The 16482-nt window shown below is 43.6% G+C and overlaps 1 pseudogene; it reads left to right on the top strand.

The window, feature by feature from the left end:
- The first annotated feature begins 360 nt into the window (after nucleotides 1-360).
- The window catches only part of LOC124620338, a 40938-nt pseudogene continuing 24816 nt past the window's right edge, over nucleotides 361-16482 (top strand).

Genomic DNA, 16482 nt, shown 5'->3' with positions numbered 1-16482 from the left:
GTAAGCCTGTGTTCTACCATCAGGCAGTTACAGTACTGTTCTTGCTACATCTCAGTTCATGAAGGACATGGACATCCAGACACGTGATGAGAAATACAGCACTGTGGTTGTAAAATCACCCAGTGACGTAGTAGCAGCCCCGTCTTCTTCTACTCCTCCAACTCCCCCTCCCCCTCATCCGACCCCTTTTCCTCCTCCCCCTCCTCCTCCTCCCCCTCCTCCTCTACGTCACCCTCCTCCTCCTCTACGTCACCCTCCTCCTCCTCTACGTCACCCTCCTCCTCCTCTACGTCACCCTCCTCCTCCTCTACGTCACCCTCCTCCTCATCTACGTCACCCTCCTCCTCCTCTTCGTCACCCTCCTCCTCCTCCTCCTCCTCGTCACCCTCCTCCTCCTCCTCCTCGTCACCCTCCTCCTCCTCCTCGTCACCCTCCTCCTCCTCCTCGTCACCCTCCTCCTCCTCCTCGTCACCCTCCTCCTCCTCCTCGTCACCCTCCTCCTCCTCCTCCTCCTCGTCACCCTCCTCCTCCTCCTCCTCCTCGTCACCCTCCTCCTCCTCCTCGTCACCCTCCTCCTCCTCCTCCTCGTCACCCTCCTCCTCCTCCTCCTCGTCACCCTCCTCCTCCTCCTCCTCGTCACCCTCCTCCTCCTCCTCCTCGTCACCCTCCTCCTCCTCCTCCTCGTCACCCTCCTCCTCCTCCTCCTCGTCACCCTCCTCCTCCTCCTCCTCGTCACCCTCCTCCTCCTCCTCCTCGTCACCCTCCTCCTCCTCCTCCTCCTCGTCACCCTCCTCCTCCTCCTCCTCGTCACCCTCCTCCTCCTCCTCCTCGTCACCCTCCTCCTCCTCCTCCTCGTCACCCTCCTCCTCCTCCTCCTCGTCACCCTCCTCCTCCTCCTCCTCGTCACCCTCCTCCTCCTCCTCCTCGTCACCCTCCTCCTCCTCCTCCTCGTCACCCTCCTCCTCCTCCTCCTCCTCGTCACCCTCCTCCTCCTCCTCCTCCTCGTCACCCTCCTCCTCCTCCTCCTCGTCACCCTCCTCCTCCTCCTCCTCGTCACCCTCCTCCTCCTCCTCCTCGTCACCCTCCTCCTCGTCACCCTCCTCCTCCTCCTCCTCGTCACCCTCCTCCTCGTCACCCTCCTCCTCCTCGTCACCCTCCTCCTCCTCCTCCTCCTCCTCCTCCTCCTCCTCCTCCTCGTCACCCTCCTCCTCCTCCTCCTCGTCACCCTCCTCCTCCTCCTCCTCGTCACCCTCCTCCTCCTCCTCCTCGTCACCCTCCTCCTCCTCCTCCTCGTCACCCTCCTCCTCCTCCTCCTCCTCGTCACCCTCCTCCTCCTCCTCCTCCTCGTCACCCTCCTCCTCCTCCTCCTCCTCGTCACCCTCCTCCTCCTCCTCCTCGTCACCCTCCTCCTCCTCCTCCTCGTCACCCTCCTCCTCCTCCTCCTCGTCACCCTCCTCCTCCTCCTCCTCGTCACCCTCCTCCTCCTCCTCCTCGTCACCCTCCTCCTCCTCCTCCTCGTCACCCTCCTCCTCCTCCTCCTCCTCGTCACCCTCCTCCTCCTCCTCCTCGTCACCCTCCTCCTCCTCCTCGTCACCCTCCTCCTCCTCCTCGTCACCCTCCTCCTCCTCCGCCTCCGCCTCCTCGTCACCCTCCCCCTCCGCCTCCTCGTCACCCTCCCCCTCCGCCTCCTCATCACCCTCCCCCTCCTCCTCCCCCTCCGCCACCGCCGCCTCCTCCTCCCACTCCTCCACGTCCCCCTCCACGTCCGCCTCCCCGCCCGCCGGCCCCCATCGCCGACCCCCCCCCTCGCCGTCCCCCTCCCCCCTAGCCGTCCACACCCCTCCTCTACAGCTGTGCAAACAAGGCACAAACTTTTGACTCACAGGTGAAAGTCATTTGCTCGGAGATCCTCCTTGGTGGTGTCATTACATGATATCCTTGGCTGACTGACCTCCTTGTTGCCGGTATGCACCTCCAGCAATTTTTCTGCTCTGGATTCCAAGGACGGACAGAATAGACAGAATGAGAATGCCGACATAGAGGCAGAATCTCCAGCCTCTGTGACCTGCGCCAGTGAGCCTTCGAAAGCTGCTACTCAATAGCCACTGAGGTGATACCCCTCCATTTTGTCCCTTTTCCACTTTACTAATCGTGGCACTCTTCCAGTGGAATTTTTGTGGCCTTTGATCCAACAAAGAGGAATTATGGCTGCTCTTGGAATCATAGTCTCTACTTGTTCTCTGCTTCCAGGAAACAAAATTGCATGCTCACGACCTGCGTTGAACTCTCTCGTTTATTTCCAGTCTGCTTTGACATCTGCCCAATCTCACACCATCACCCAGGGACAGATTCTATGTCACGCAGTGGAGTCATGCTGTTTATTAAGGATGAAGTTCATAGTCTTCCTGACTACCTAACTTCAAGCTAATCCTGTGTGCCTTTTACTTCCTCACCTCGACTTTTCCATTTCTACTGTTTACATCCCTAAGTCACTGGACAGTCAGCTTCCAGCTTACTGGCCAACTCCCTCACCCGTTTCTGCTGCTCCCCTTGGGACTCTCCCAGAATCTGTCAGAAAGGTGCCCTCTTCATTGTCCTCCTGTCACCCTAACCTCATTTGGCTTACTGTGGGAGTACCCACATTCCTTTCACACTCCATGCACTCCTACCCCCATCTGGACCTCTCCTGCACTGCCGAATTTGCCCTGATGATGATCTCATCATTATGTATGGTACGAAATCAAGCGACCATTTCCCATTTGCTATCCATTTTCGGTCTCCCACCTCACCTACATGCACACCCAAATGACATCTTTCTAAGGATGATGAGAGATTTAATGCTCCCTGGCACCCTTGGAGAAACAGTGTTTCCCCAGTTATAAATGTAATCATTACTGCCAACAATGTTCCATTCTTGCACCTCAACTTTACCGTGCAATGTAACAGTCCCTCAGTTGACTGAGCCATGTTGGGACTCAACTCGCATGCAGAGATGTGCTCTCCATGTTTTTAACCATCATTCTATGATGACAAACAATGTTCATTATAAACAATTGCACACACAGTGTCATCGCACCCTTCAGGATAGCAAAAAAACTGGCTGGATTTAATTTACTAGTTCTTTTAACAGTTCCACTCCCCTTCTGTTGTTGTGGACCAACCTTAGATAGCTCTCTGGCACCAAGACCCTTCCACAAATTCCTGTCCTGATAGCAGCAGATGCAGCCTTGACAGACCCAATCACTATCTCCATGATCTGTGATTTTATAATTGTCTGTTATTCATTTCCCTTTCCGTGATCCTTTTGACTACTACACCAGGTCATAGTTGAAGGGTGTTTGATCCAGCAAACTATGTTGTACCTCTGTGTTGGTCTCTGGCAGTATCCTTACAGCAGCCTTCAAACATCCAGCAGCTATGGTCTGCATTCCCACCCTGTCGACTTGCATTTTGTGGTCATCTTTGTCCTACTCTGTGACCGTGGCTGTCTGTGGCAGCTGGCAGCTCTAGTGAATTTATAGTGTTAAGTTCAATTAAAATTCAATTATTTTGTGATTCTTAACTTGGATCATTATGCTGTTTTCATCACTCTCACATTAATAAAATTCCATATATATCTACTTGTCACTGCAACTTATTCGTAATCTCTATCAATATTTAATTTACCAACTTACTAACACTTAGATGAGCATGTGCAGTGAGATGACATACCACTGCCACATGTCAGGGTGTTTGATTTACACTTAAATTAAGCTGATGTAATGTTATTCAGGCTTTTAATTTTTTTCCAGGAGCCACAAGAGGTGCAGGCAGAGGAGGTAGCAGCAGGTGAGATTTTCACTTTCTTCAGTAGCTTAATTACGTGTTAAAGTTATCACTTTAATGTTGTCTTGTGTGGCACACATTTTTCCATCTTTTTCTTTGACATTAATTCTTCATTGGTGGTGTGCTAAAGTACATCAGTGAAACAGTTGTTCAGAATTTTATGCTTGAACCTGACACTGGATATTAATTACGTAGTACATAATTCATACTGAAAATTGGCAGTGCCTTTGTAACTACAAGAGATTGGTCACAAATGTGCAGTTGTGTTTCAAATGTGTACTGTGGTAGATTGTGTGGAAAATGTGATAAAAAAGAAAGAAGACAAAGTTTTAAGTACCAAATTTACATTTAATAATAAGTCATTGTAAAAGTGAGAAAAGTGAGTAACCAAAGTGAGGGTTGTAGGAACATAGAGTATAATGCCTGGAGGGTTGTCACCTTCACAATTTGGAAAAACTGGTGTTTGTTGGCATGATCTGTATGTCTCGGGCAGTGAAGCAGTCATTGAAATGAATGATGTCGTGTTGGGCAGCCTGCAAACTTGTTTCTTGCCCTGCTTGTAGGTGGCCCTTTATGTGGACAGACAGCTTGTTTGTTGTCATGCCATCATAGAATGCAGCACAATGGCTGCAACTTAGCTTATATATCATGTGAGTGGTTTCACAGGTAGTCCTGCCCTTGATGGGATAGCTGGTGAATGGGACCGGACTGGAGCAGTACGTGGTGGTGGTGGTGGTGGTGGTGGTGGTGGTGGTGGTGGTGGTAGGATGTATGGGACAGGTCTTGCATCTAGGTCTGTTACATGGATATGAGTGATGGGGTAATGGGTTGAAAATCCTTCCTAAACACTCATATCATTCAGGTTCACTGAAGACATCTTTGTGATCTGCATCGAGATTGAAGCCACCCTATTCACATCCCACCCAACCTCAACAGCTTCTCCCCCATTGCTTCACCTGGACTTTCTCAAGCCAACAAGCCACCTCCATAGATGTTGACATCTACTTCAAAGATGGCTTCTTCACTGCTTCTGTCCATATCAAACCTACTAACCACAAGTGATGAGTCCATTTTGACAACTGCCACCCATTCCATACCAAGAAGTTCCTTCCATACATCCTATCCACCCACAGTTCTCACATCTACAGGGATGAACATTGCTCCTTGAAATAAACTGGGGGTCTCAATAAAGTATACAAAAAGAAATCTCCTGTGCCTTATATTTGCAGTCTCCAACAACCCTCCAAGTCTCTCTGTCTGACTACAGGGGAGCATTCCCCTCATAATTAAGTACCAACCACAACTAAATTACATTCTCCACTAAGGTTTGACTACCCGTCATTGTGTTCCGAAATTTGAAATGCCATGCCTACTATCCATCCCGCCTCACCCACAGTGGTATTGCTCTGTCCACCAAACTTATATATAATTGGCAATTTGAACACAATGCCTGCTCCCAACCCATTACATCATGGCTCATATCCCTATAACAGAACTAAATGCAAGACCTGTCCCATAATTCCTTCCACCGTCACCTACTCCAATCATGTAACATACATCACCTACCCACCAAAGACATGGTTTCCTGTGAAACCAGTCAAGTGATTTACAAAGTAAACTGCAACCACTGTACAGCTTTCTGCATGGGACTGACAAGTAACAAGCTGTCCATCTTCAGGAATTACCACTGACAAACTGTGGCCAGTAAACAAGTGGACCACCCTGTTGCTGAACATACTGCCGAACATGACATCATTCATTTCAATGACTGCTTGACAGCATGTGCCATAATGGATCCTTCTCACCAACCCCAGCTTTTCTGAACTGCAGAAGTAGGAACCCTGCCGGCAGTATATCCTTTGTTCCCATAACCCTCCCAGCCTCAACCTTGCGTAGTCAGTTTCCTCACCCATTCAGGCCCTTCCCTGTCTCCATAGAAGAAATGTTTTCACACATGTGGAGAGAATGGCTGATAATAAGTATCCAAAGATAATGTATGTACAGTATCGCTGTCCCTTTGCTCATAAAATATTTCCCATTAAGAAATTCACTACAGTCTTTTCCCCAGAACAATCTGTTTGTATTCCTGCCTCACCTCTCTACAGGGAGTCTCGCAGGGAACTGCCATCTACCACCACACTCATGGTCATATGTCCCACCTATTGTTGATGATCCATGCACAAGGAGAGAAATGTTTCTCAGTTATGCATAATGTTAGAACTTTGTTGCGACACAGAAGGCACATGATAAAGTTGTGCAAATGAAGCAGCTTCCTGGTGCAAGCAACATAAAAATAGTTCTTAGATGCTCTAAGGATGTCACTAATATGAGAATCATTCTTTAAGGTGTTAGGTGAGCACTGCAAAGTTGCACTGTTGATATCCTAGATTCCTATGTTGTTGTTGTGCTCAGAGGAAAAGTTTTCTATACAGCAGCAAAAAATATAACAACTGACATTCTCATGGAGGCAATGGCAGTGTTAAGGAGGCACAGACCAGGCAGAATAATACAGGAATCGGGCCACATCATCATTGAAGAAGAATGGTGAGGTGCAATGACACAGAGATAAAGGCTACCCAACGGAACACAAGACACTGGTAATAAGTTTCCGGAGACAAAGAAGTAACAAAAATAGCACAAGAAGAGAGATGTCCCTCAGTAGCCAAGTGGAATAGAGCTTCATTGCAACACAGTTTGTGTGTAACAACATGCAGCTAATGAAACAGATTTCTAGTGAAGGCAAGGTAGAGAATGCCCTGTTCCACTGAAAGATATTTGCTACTATGATAACTATTCTTGAATCTCCAGTTCAGTCCTCAGTCTGTAACAACTGAGAAGCACTGCTGTAGGCACCTAAAGTGTAGGTTGCGCTGGTGACACCAATATTGAGGGCTGCATTGTTATTAAAATAGCCATGGCACTCCGAAGTAGATAGTTGATGTAGAGTTTGTGACTTGGGTTGGCTGGTAAGCCACTGTGCTGTGATCAATGAAGGCTGTGCAGTGCAGGAGTACTGGGCCCCTGTACAAAAACTATGCAGTGGCTGACATGGGTAAGATGAGCTGCACTGAGTTTGTTTTAGGCCTCTTAACATGCCAGCAACAGAGAGCCCTCTGTTGAATTTCACAAGATGGCATTGTAAGGTACCATCCAGATGGTACACCACCCACTTCCACCTCAATGCTATCATGTCTCCTACTCCATCCTGTTGCCATACCCATCAAAGTTCTTCCCCCCTCAGCTCTATGAAGAAAGCACCTGAGAAATACCCCACATCATCTGCCGTGCCTTCTTGTGGCTGTATATACCCATCTGTAAGTAAATAAAGAAGGGTTGCATTGTATTTGTTTGATGTGGCTGTTTGACTGCACGAACATGTAACTGTGGTAAGTGATAAACAAATTTTTCTATTACCTTGTGTGGGGTATCCCTGAGAAAAAATTCATGAAATTTCAAATTTGGGGGTGAAATTTTCTGCAAGTAACTAAGTGCTCTCATTGTAAAATACTGGACGAATGTAATGTTTGCATATGCCTGCAGTGAGTGAGGCTTCGTATACAGTCATACACACAGTTCCAAACTGTTACACTTGCCACAGTGAATTAATCCTGTAAAATAAAGTTGTATGTTTCAATAAGCACGTTACTACAGGATTGTAAAATTTGGTCAATAATTATGTGAAATATTGACAGTAAAAATGTATTTGCCCCTGGCAGTCTTCAGATAGCATCCACCAATTGGAATAAAGTTTTGGATTTCTGGAACTCGGTTAGTAATGTTCTCTGTTGTACATATTTGAGTAGATAAGATGCTCAGTTATTCACTGATTAGAAGCACTGTAAAAGATTGAAATAATTCTGTTCTTTATCATGTCACATTGTAACATTCTTAGTTAATCACATGTTTGTTTTACCTTGGCAGATAAAGTAGTTTTTATATTAACACGCAATTTCATTTCTTGTCAATCAGGCCTCATTGAGGAGCAAGGCCCGCCTCCCATTGCTCAGGTGAGTGAAAGTAGAGGGTAGCACCCGTGAGAATGGCAGAGTTCAGGTGAGTATCACCAGTAGCAAAACAAGGTGCTCACAAATTTCATCAGTCCAGGGTTTTCAGCCCTTCTGTGAGCTGCCCTTCACAACACCATTTTAATTAATCAACTTCTTTCTGTGTATCCTATTCATCTCCACTTCATTCTCATTGTTTTTTGCACTCCACTCCACACCTTCCTGGCCCCCATAACCTTTGCAACTTCATTTACACTGTTACCCGAAATGTTATCTCAAGTCCATTATCACAATAAAATTGTCTACTGAACAATCCAGAAAATTTCTCAAACAATATTTACATACTAATGACAGCTCAACTTCATGTTTGTGTCCTGATGTAATGGCAGTTGTCACTGTGCTAGCAGATGTAGAGGATAGGTACATCAGTGAACCACAATGAGGTAGCATGGAATAAACAACTCATATCAGCAGGTACGATGAAGCCTCATAAAGCAACTATTGTTGTCCCAGTCTGTGGAAATTCTTCATACATCTGCAACAGAGTTCATCCACAAGAGAAAAAATTCCTGAAGTGAATAAAAGTGTAAACCCATTATATGAACTATAAGATGACATTATTGCTGCAGCCATCATTCATCGGTACTACAGACATCGCGAAATATGTAACTGTACCCAAGTGATAGGTTACACCACAGTAGGTATGATATCTACAGTTGTCTAAAATATTTAGATATTGCAATTACACATCAAGTACCTTTCTAAAATGATAGCAGAGTCACTCTTCTTGCTTTTATCATAGCCAGACAAAGTTAAAAAATCTTCATAGAATATTTTTGTGGCTGTTAAATAGCTATCTTGTGCACTTCATAGAGAGGTCTTCTTGTCTCTGGGTGTCAAGACTTTAACACATGTAGCTTAGTAATTCAATAAAACTAACTTCGTGTTTGGTATCTCATGTACCACAGATTGTGCTGAGTGAAGTAAAAGTGAGTGTGTAGCTACTCTTGCTTTTTGGGATTTGCTTCCAGTAATATTCAGGTAGGTCTCTGACACAAGAAATAGAATCAAATGAAAATCTTTCGATAGTCATCCAAATCTTGTACTGACTTCTGTATGCTGATAGGTGTCCCTCGTGCAATGACTATACAATCAACGTGCATGCTGTCTGTCAGTAGAATTTGACTGTACAGTGTCTGCCACAAGGAGTGGAACTCTGAGGGCAAGGGCTCATTCCACATTAACTTATGCTGCCATAGACATTGCAAAAATATCTTAAATGTGATCACAGTGGAACTAATTCATCCAAAAGGACCAAAAATGTTTGATGTGTCACACAGTAGTGTGTGTTTTGTGAAGCTGTAGATATTAGGTGCTGGTTTGACATTGTTTACAATTTTAAAATGATCATCAGCCGGTTGCTAGAGTAAACCTGAAGTTGTAATATCCTCATCATTATCAAGCAGTAAAAGTAGTTGTGTTTCTTGCACCACTGAGGGGATATTTTTGAACAGTTGGGCACTGTTGTTGTACCATTTTCATAGTGAACATCCACTTTTGATCAATATCTTCAATAGATATTGTTGGAACTCAGTTTCAGCCCTTACTGTATCGCAACCTGAGATACAGTGGTCCATATAGAAATGATTAGTGAGAATGTTTGCTGCTTCACTCTGCTCACTCTCTTCGCAAGCTGATCGTAATAGACACTGTGCCGCAAGGGAGGGGGCACAAATCATTGTATATGTGATTTTCTTTCATTGGTATTCCTGAGGTGGTGCAGATCTATCAATCATTCACAATATTCATTGAAATGTGGGATCTTCAATTACTACCAGAACCTGTCTATACATATTCTCCATGTCTACTGTGAAGGCAATGTGTTGCATGTGGAAGCATAATCTTATGGAGTGCAATTAATATTTCATGGTTGGTCCTACCATTGTAAGACTGTTGTGTGACAAATTCGTATTCCATTTGGCAACACAATCAAACACTACTCTTGCTTTGGTAGTTGAGTTGGCTTTTTTAAGAACAGCTGATGTGGCATGTAATATTAAATGGCATGTGTCATGACTACTATTACCGTATGTCTTAAATATTCATACTTCCTCATAAACTTGGTGTAGCTTTCCACAAACTTTGATTATCTTGCTAGTTTCTGTTCAGTTTAAGAAAATTATTTTACTACATTGTGGAAGGAATTGCATAACAAACTCGGCTGTTCCTGAAATGGAAGACGAACATTTAATATATCTGTTGAATCTTTAATTGCGTGTTCCAGGAATTGTGAATCACATTGCTGCTCTTCTTCTGTCATAAAGACATTGATACCTCATAACTTGGGTTGGAACAGCTTTAAGGAAAAGAAATGGAATGTGGACTCACATATTTTGTCACTTGTTATTTTATGTAATACACTTCATTACTTACAAACATTATTATTATTATTATTAGTATTATTATTATTACTATTATTACTACAAATTAATACATTTCTTACAGTCATGATACTCACAGTCATAACTTGAACAGGCTTAATTAATTAGAAGCCATATTTTGTCAATTGTACCATTGCAAACGGGGCAGGAAATTGGAAGTGCACAGGTCACAAAACAAAGAAAGGTCACACCAATTGGGCAGGTTCAACAAAAATATTATCAGTCAAATGAATTACATTGAAAGCATTAAATGTGCTGATAACTTGCATCTTTTGTAACTGTTAGACTCCTGAATAACATTCATCCAAATTCAGGAAGATTCGCAAGTCACACCACTGATTGTAGCTGTTGGAAGGCCTCTTAGCAATGTTTAACACTTTACAAAAAGGAAGAACAACCCTTAAGCAGTAACCCATGCATTGCAAACAAACATTAAAAATGACCTTTAATAAATATACAACTGTCCAAATTTCAGAACAAACAGAGAGCTACAGCAGAGAGCTATCAGAGTCAACAAGAAACAAGCAGCCAAATTTCCCAAGTGGAGTTAATTAATGACTATGCACCAGGGTAACGATCGACAGTTTATACTTTTAACTAGCATGGTTTAAACTTAACGTGTTGTTTACCGAGTAAGGTGGCGCAGTGGTTAGACACTGGACTCGCATTCGGGAGGACGACGGTTCAATCCCGCATCCGGCCATCCTGATTTAGGTTTTCCGTGATTTCCCTAAATCACTCCAGGCAAATGCCAGGATGGTTCCTCTGAAAGGGCATGGCTGACTTCCTTCCTCATCTTTCCCTAATCCGATGAGACCGATGACCACGCTGTCTGGTCTCCATCCCCAAGCAACCAACGAACGAACCAACTTAATGTGTTGAGATTTAGTAGTAAGAGACAAAGGTTTAAGCGAGTGGTTAAAGGTATAATGAGGAGGAACCTCAGGCTTGGAAAATGTGCCTTAATCTCCCGATCTCAATAAATTCACCAAAACAAGCAGACTACTGGTTCCTGCCCATAGGTGACACTCCACCATGTCACATGTTAAATGAGCAAAGTCACTTCCCTCGTCCCACAAAGGTGCGACTGGCAGGGGCATCAGACTGCCAGTCTATATGGGTGCCATGTGATGATGGAAGTGCCGCCATGGAAAAATGCAAACATACCTCTACTCTGGGCCCAGGGCACTGAAACACATCATTTTCTGCTGACACACATCAATGGGAACAGTAATCTGCACAAATACAGCTTCATACAATAAAGGCCAGAAAGTAGAAAATGTGAACATATGGCACAACTGACTAGAGATACAATTTAATACTCCTTAAAATTTGTATTATTCAGAAGCAAAAATATCAGCACTTGTTGATACATTAGCTGAAGCGTACACATGTACCGAGATTGCTTTGCCTCCGACACAGTATACTCTTACACTTTCATGATGCATGACCCCGAACACAAATTATAATTAATAACATTGACGGATGGTCATGCACTGAAACACTCATAGGTGCATTAATATTACAGATGCAATTCCAGATAATACAGACATGACCTAACTAAAAAATATAACATATCAACTCGAAACTTGACTCAGTTGCGAAGGAGCAGTGCCTTGCAGGATTCCAGCCAGGGTATTATTGCATCTTACCCCCACATCCCATGAGTAATGGACCTTGACATTGCTGGGGAGGCTTGCGTGCCTCAATGATACAGATAGCCATACCGTAGGAGCAACCAAAACGGAGGGATATCTGTTGAGAGGCCAGTCAAACGTGTGGTTCCTGAAGAGGGGCAGCTGCCTTATCAGTAGTTGCAGGGGCAACAGTCTGGATGATTGACTGACCTGGCCTTGTAACACTAACCAAAATGCCCTTACTGTGCTGGTGCTGGTGCTGTTATTGCGCATGACTGAAAGCAAGGGGAAATTACAGCCGTAAATTTTCCCGAGGGCATGCAGCTTTACTGTATGATTAAATGATGATGGCGTCCTCTTGGGCAAAATATTCCAGAGGTAAAATAGTCCCCCATTTCTATCTCAGGTCAGGGACTACTCAAGATGATATTGTTATCAGGAGAAAGAAAACTGGCGTTCTATGGATCGAAGCATGGAATGTCAGATCCCTTAATCGGGCAGGTAGGTTAGAAAATTTATAAAGGGAAATGGATAGGTTAGACTTAGATATAGTGGAAATTAGTGAAGTTCAGTGGCAGGAGGGACAAGACTTTTGGCCAGGTTAATACAGGGTTATAAATACAAAATGAAATATAGGTAATGCAGGAGTAAGTTTAATAATGAATAAAAAGATGGGAGTGTGGTTAAGCTACTACAAACAGCATAGTGAATGCATTATTGTGGCCAAGATAAACACAGTCCATGCCTACTACAGTAGTTAAAGTTTGTAAGACAACTAGCTCTGCAGATGAAGAAATTGATGAAATGTATGATGAGATAAAAGAAATTATTCATGTAGTGAAGGGAGACGAAAATTTGATAGTGATGGGTGACTGGAATTTGATAGTAGGAAAAGGGAGAGAAGGAAATATAATAGGTGAATATGGGTTGGGGGTAAGAAATGCAAGAGGAAGCCGCCTGGTAGAATTTTGCACAGAGCATAACTTAATTATAGCTATCACTTGGTTCAAGAATCATAAAAGAAGGTGGTATACTTGGAAGAATCCTGGAGATACTAGAAGGTATCAGATAGATTATATAATGGCAAGACAGAGATTTAGGAACCAGATCTTAAATTGTAAGACATTTCCAGGGGCAGATGTGGATTCTGACCACGATCTATTGGTTATGAACTGTAGATTAAAACTGAAGAAAATGCAAAAAGGTGGGAATTTAAGGAGGTGGGACCTGGATAAACTAAGAGAACAAGATGCTGTACAGAGTTTCAGGGAGAATATAACGGAACAACTGACAGGAATGTGGGAAAGAAATACAGTAGAAGAAGAATGGTTAGCTTTGAGACATGAAGTAGTGAAGGCAGCAGAGGATCAAGTAGGTAAAAAGATGAGGGCTAGTAGAAATCCTTGGGTGACAGAAGAAGTATTGAATTTAATTGATGAAAGGTAAAAATATGAAAATGCAGTAAATGAAGCAGGCAAAAAGGAATACAAACGTCTCAAAAATGAGATTGACTGGAAGTGCAAAATGTCTAAGCAGGCAATCCGTAGAGGACAAATGTAAGGATATAGAGGCTTATCTCACTAGGGGTAAGATAGATACTGCCTACAGGTAAATTAAAGAGACCTTTGGAGAAAAGAGAACCACTTGTATGAATATCAAGAGCTCAGATGGAAACCCAGTTCTAAGCAAAGAAGTGAAAGCGGAAAGCTGGAAGGAGTATATCGAGGGTCTATACTAGGGCGACGTACTTGAGGACCAATATTATGGAAATGGTAGAGGATGCAGATGAAGATGAAATGGAAGATACGATACTGCGTGAAGAGTTTGACAGAGGACTGAAAGACCTTAGTCGAAACAAGGCCTTGGGAGTAGACAACATTCCATTAGAACTACTGACAGCCTTGGGAGAGCCAGTCCTGACAAAACTCTACCATCTGGTGAGCAAGATGCACGAGACAAGCAAAATACCCTCAGACATCAAGAAGAATATAATAATTCCAATCCCAAAGAAAGCAGGTGCTGACAGATGTGAAAATTACCAAACAATCAGTTTAATAAGTCACGGATGCAAAATACTAACATGAATTCTTTACAGATGAATGGAAAAACGTAGAAGCTGACCTCGGGGAAGATCAGTTTGGATTCCTTAGAAATGTTTGAACATGTGAGGAAATACTGACCCTACGACTTTTCTTAGAAACTAGATTAAGGAAAGGCAAACCTACATTTCTAGCATTTGTAGCTTTTGACAATGTTTACTCGAACAGTCTTTCAAATTATGAAGGTGGCAGGGGTAAAATACAGTGCGCGAAAGGCTATTTACAATTTGTACAGAAACCAGATGGCAGTTATGAGAGTTGGTGGACATGAAAGGGAAGCAGTGGTGGCGAAGGGAGTGAGACATGGTTATAGCCTCTCTCAGATGCTATTCAATCTGTATATTGACCAAGCAGTAAAGGAAACAAAAGAAAATTTTGGAGTAGGTATTAAAATGCATGAAGAAGAAATAAAACCTTTGAGGTTCACCGATGACATTGTAATTGTGTCAGACAGCAAAGAACGTGGAAGAGCAGTTGAATGAAATGGACAGTGTCTTAAAAGGAGGGTATAACATGACCATCAAATAACCAAAACGAGGATAATGGAATGTAGTCGAATTAAGTCAGGTGATGCTCAGGGAATTAGGTTAGGAAATGACACTTAAAGCAGTAAAGGAGTTATGCTATTTGGGTAGCAAAATAACTGATGATGGCCTAAGTAGAGAGGATATAAAATGTAGACTGGCAATGGCAAGGAAAGCGTTTCTGAAGAACAGAAATTTGTTAACATCGAGTATAGATTTAAGTGTCAGGAAGTCGTCTCTGAAAGTATTTGTATGGAGTGTAGCCATGTATGGAAGTGAAACATGGACAATAAATAGTTCAGTCATAAAGAGAATAGAAGCTTTTGAAATGTGGTGCTACAGAAGAATGCTGAAGATTAGATGGGTAGATCAAATAACTAATGAAGTGGTATTGAATAGAATTGGGGAGAAGAAGAGTTTGTGGTACAACTTGACTAGAAGAAGGGATCAGTTGGTAGGACATGTTCTGAGGCATCAAGGGATCACAAATTTAGCATTTGAGGGCAGTGTGGAGGGTAAAAATCGTAGAGGGAGACCAAGAGATGAATACACGAAGCAGATTCAGAAGGATGTAGGTTGCAGTAGGTACTGGGGGATGAAGGAGCTTGCACAGGATAGTGGCATGAAGAGCTGCATCAAATCAGTCTCAGGACTGAAGACCACAACAACAACAACACCCACATTTGATCATCGAGGAGCCATGATTTGAGCTTGTAGAGTAAGCCAGTAACTTGCCAATCAGGTTGCAAGCAATGTCTGTATGTCTTCACACAGGTGATGGCTATCAGTCCTCATGTGATCCGGCCCAGTTTGCCCTCACCGATTCAACCTTCAGCGGCATCTCAGGACTTGCATCAGACAGAGAGAGTCCCCCAAAAGCAACAACTTGCCCACTACTTACCCTCCTGCCAAATTTTCTCCAGGCTCTACTTAACTGACACACATGCATAAATGCACAATTGCAGGTGTGCATTGATCAAAGATCTCAGTTAGTAACACAAAATTGAATCCATATGGGCAACCTAAGTATTTAGTGATGCCAGTGGAATGCTGTGCAACCGACGTTAGAGATACTGACGCTCAGACATGATTTGATCCTTCTGTGCTCCACAAGTTTTTCAAGAAAGTCAGTGTAAGTTTTCACAGAGCACAACACGAATGGCTACCTTGACAAAATTTTGTGTTATCCCATTTGATACTGCTTTGACATACATAACCCAACACAGTTCTGTCTCTTGAACTGCATAATGATCAGATCCTATGTAGAGAGTCCTTGCCTTCTGAATGTACAGACAAACTTCTGCTCCCAACATCATGTCGACCTTGCAAAGGTGACCAAAATTCTGGATCGACAAGTTTTATACTCATCAAATCCAACATATTGGGATCGAGACGAAATGTGGGTTATCTTCAGCAACATTAAACAGACAGAAGGTAACATGAAGACATTTCTACAGGAGTTGATTTGAACAGAGATGCACTGTTTTGTTTCTGGTATGTTTCCATCTGTTCCTTGAATGGGTGCTCTACTGTGCACATGGTTGAAATATAAATCGTCCCTGCGTGTCAGAAACTGGGAGAGCATAAGTTTTTCATGTGCCACTGCTATCTTTTAACCATATTGTCACTGTTGTAAGCAGCACTTGTTTGCCAGGGATGACTTAAGTGAGCAGTAACTCAATCTACTTGATTGATGTATACCATTGTGTTTGTGTTTTATGTTACTAGGACAGTCATACCTTGTTCCATTTCGTGTGTTTCATTTAGTGTGCTGTCATTTTTGACAAGCATGACAGCATACAGATGTGCAACTAGAATCCCTATGAACAACCTTCAGGCAATTGTGCAAACAATATGTTGGGCATCACATTAGGTTTGTGTTCACTACACGTGGCTTGCTTGAATTTTCTGCACTTCTGCAAAGTATGAGGCAAGCGGCACATGACAAATGC

The sequence above is a fragment of the Schistocerca americana genome, chromosome 6 (genome assembly GCF_021461395.2).
Source record: "Schistocerca americana isolate TAMUIC-IGC-003095 chromosome 6, iqSchAmer2.1, whole genome shotgun sequence".
Lineage (NCBI taxonomy): Eukaryota > Metazoa > Arthropoda > Insecta > Orthoptera > Acrididae > Schistocerca > Schistocerca americana.
The sequence above is the reverse complement of the archived record's forward strand: the minus strand, read 5'-3'. Positions and strand labels throughout refer to the sequence as shown.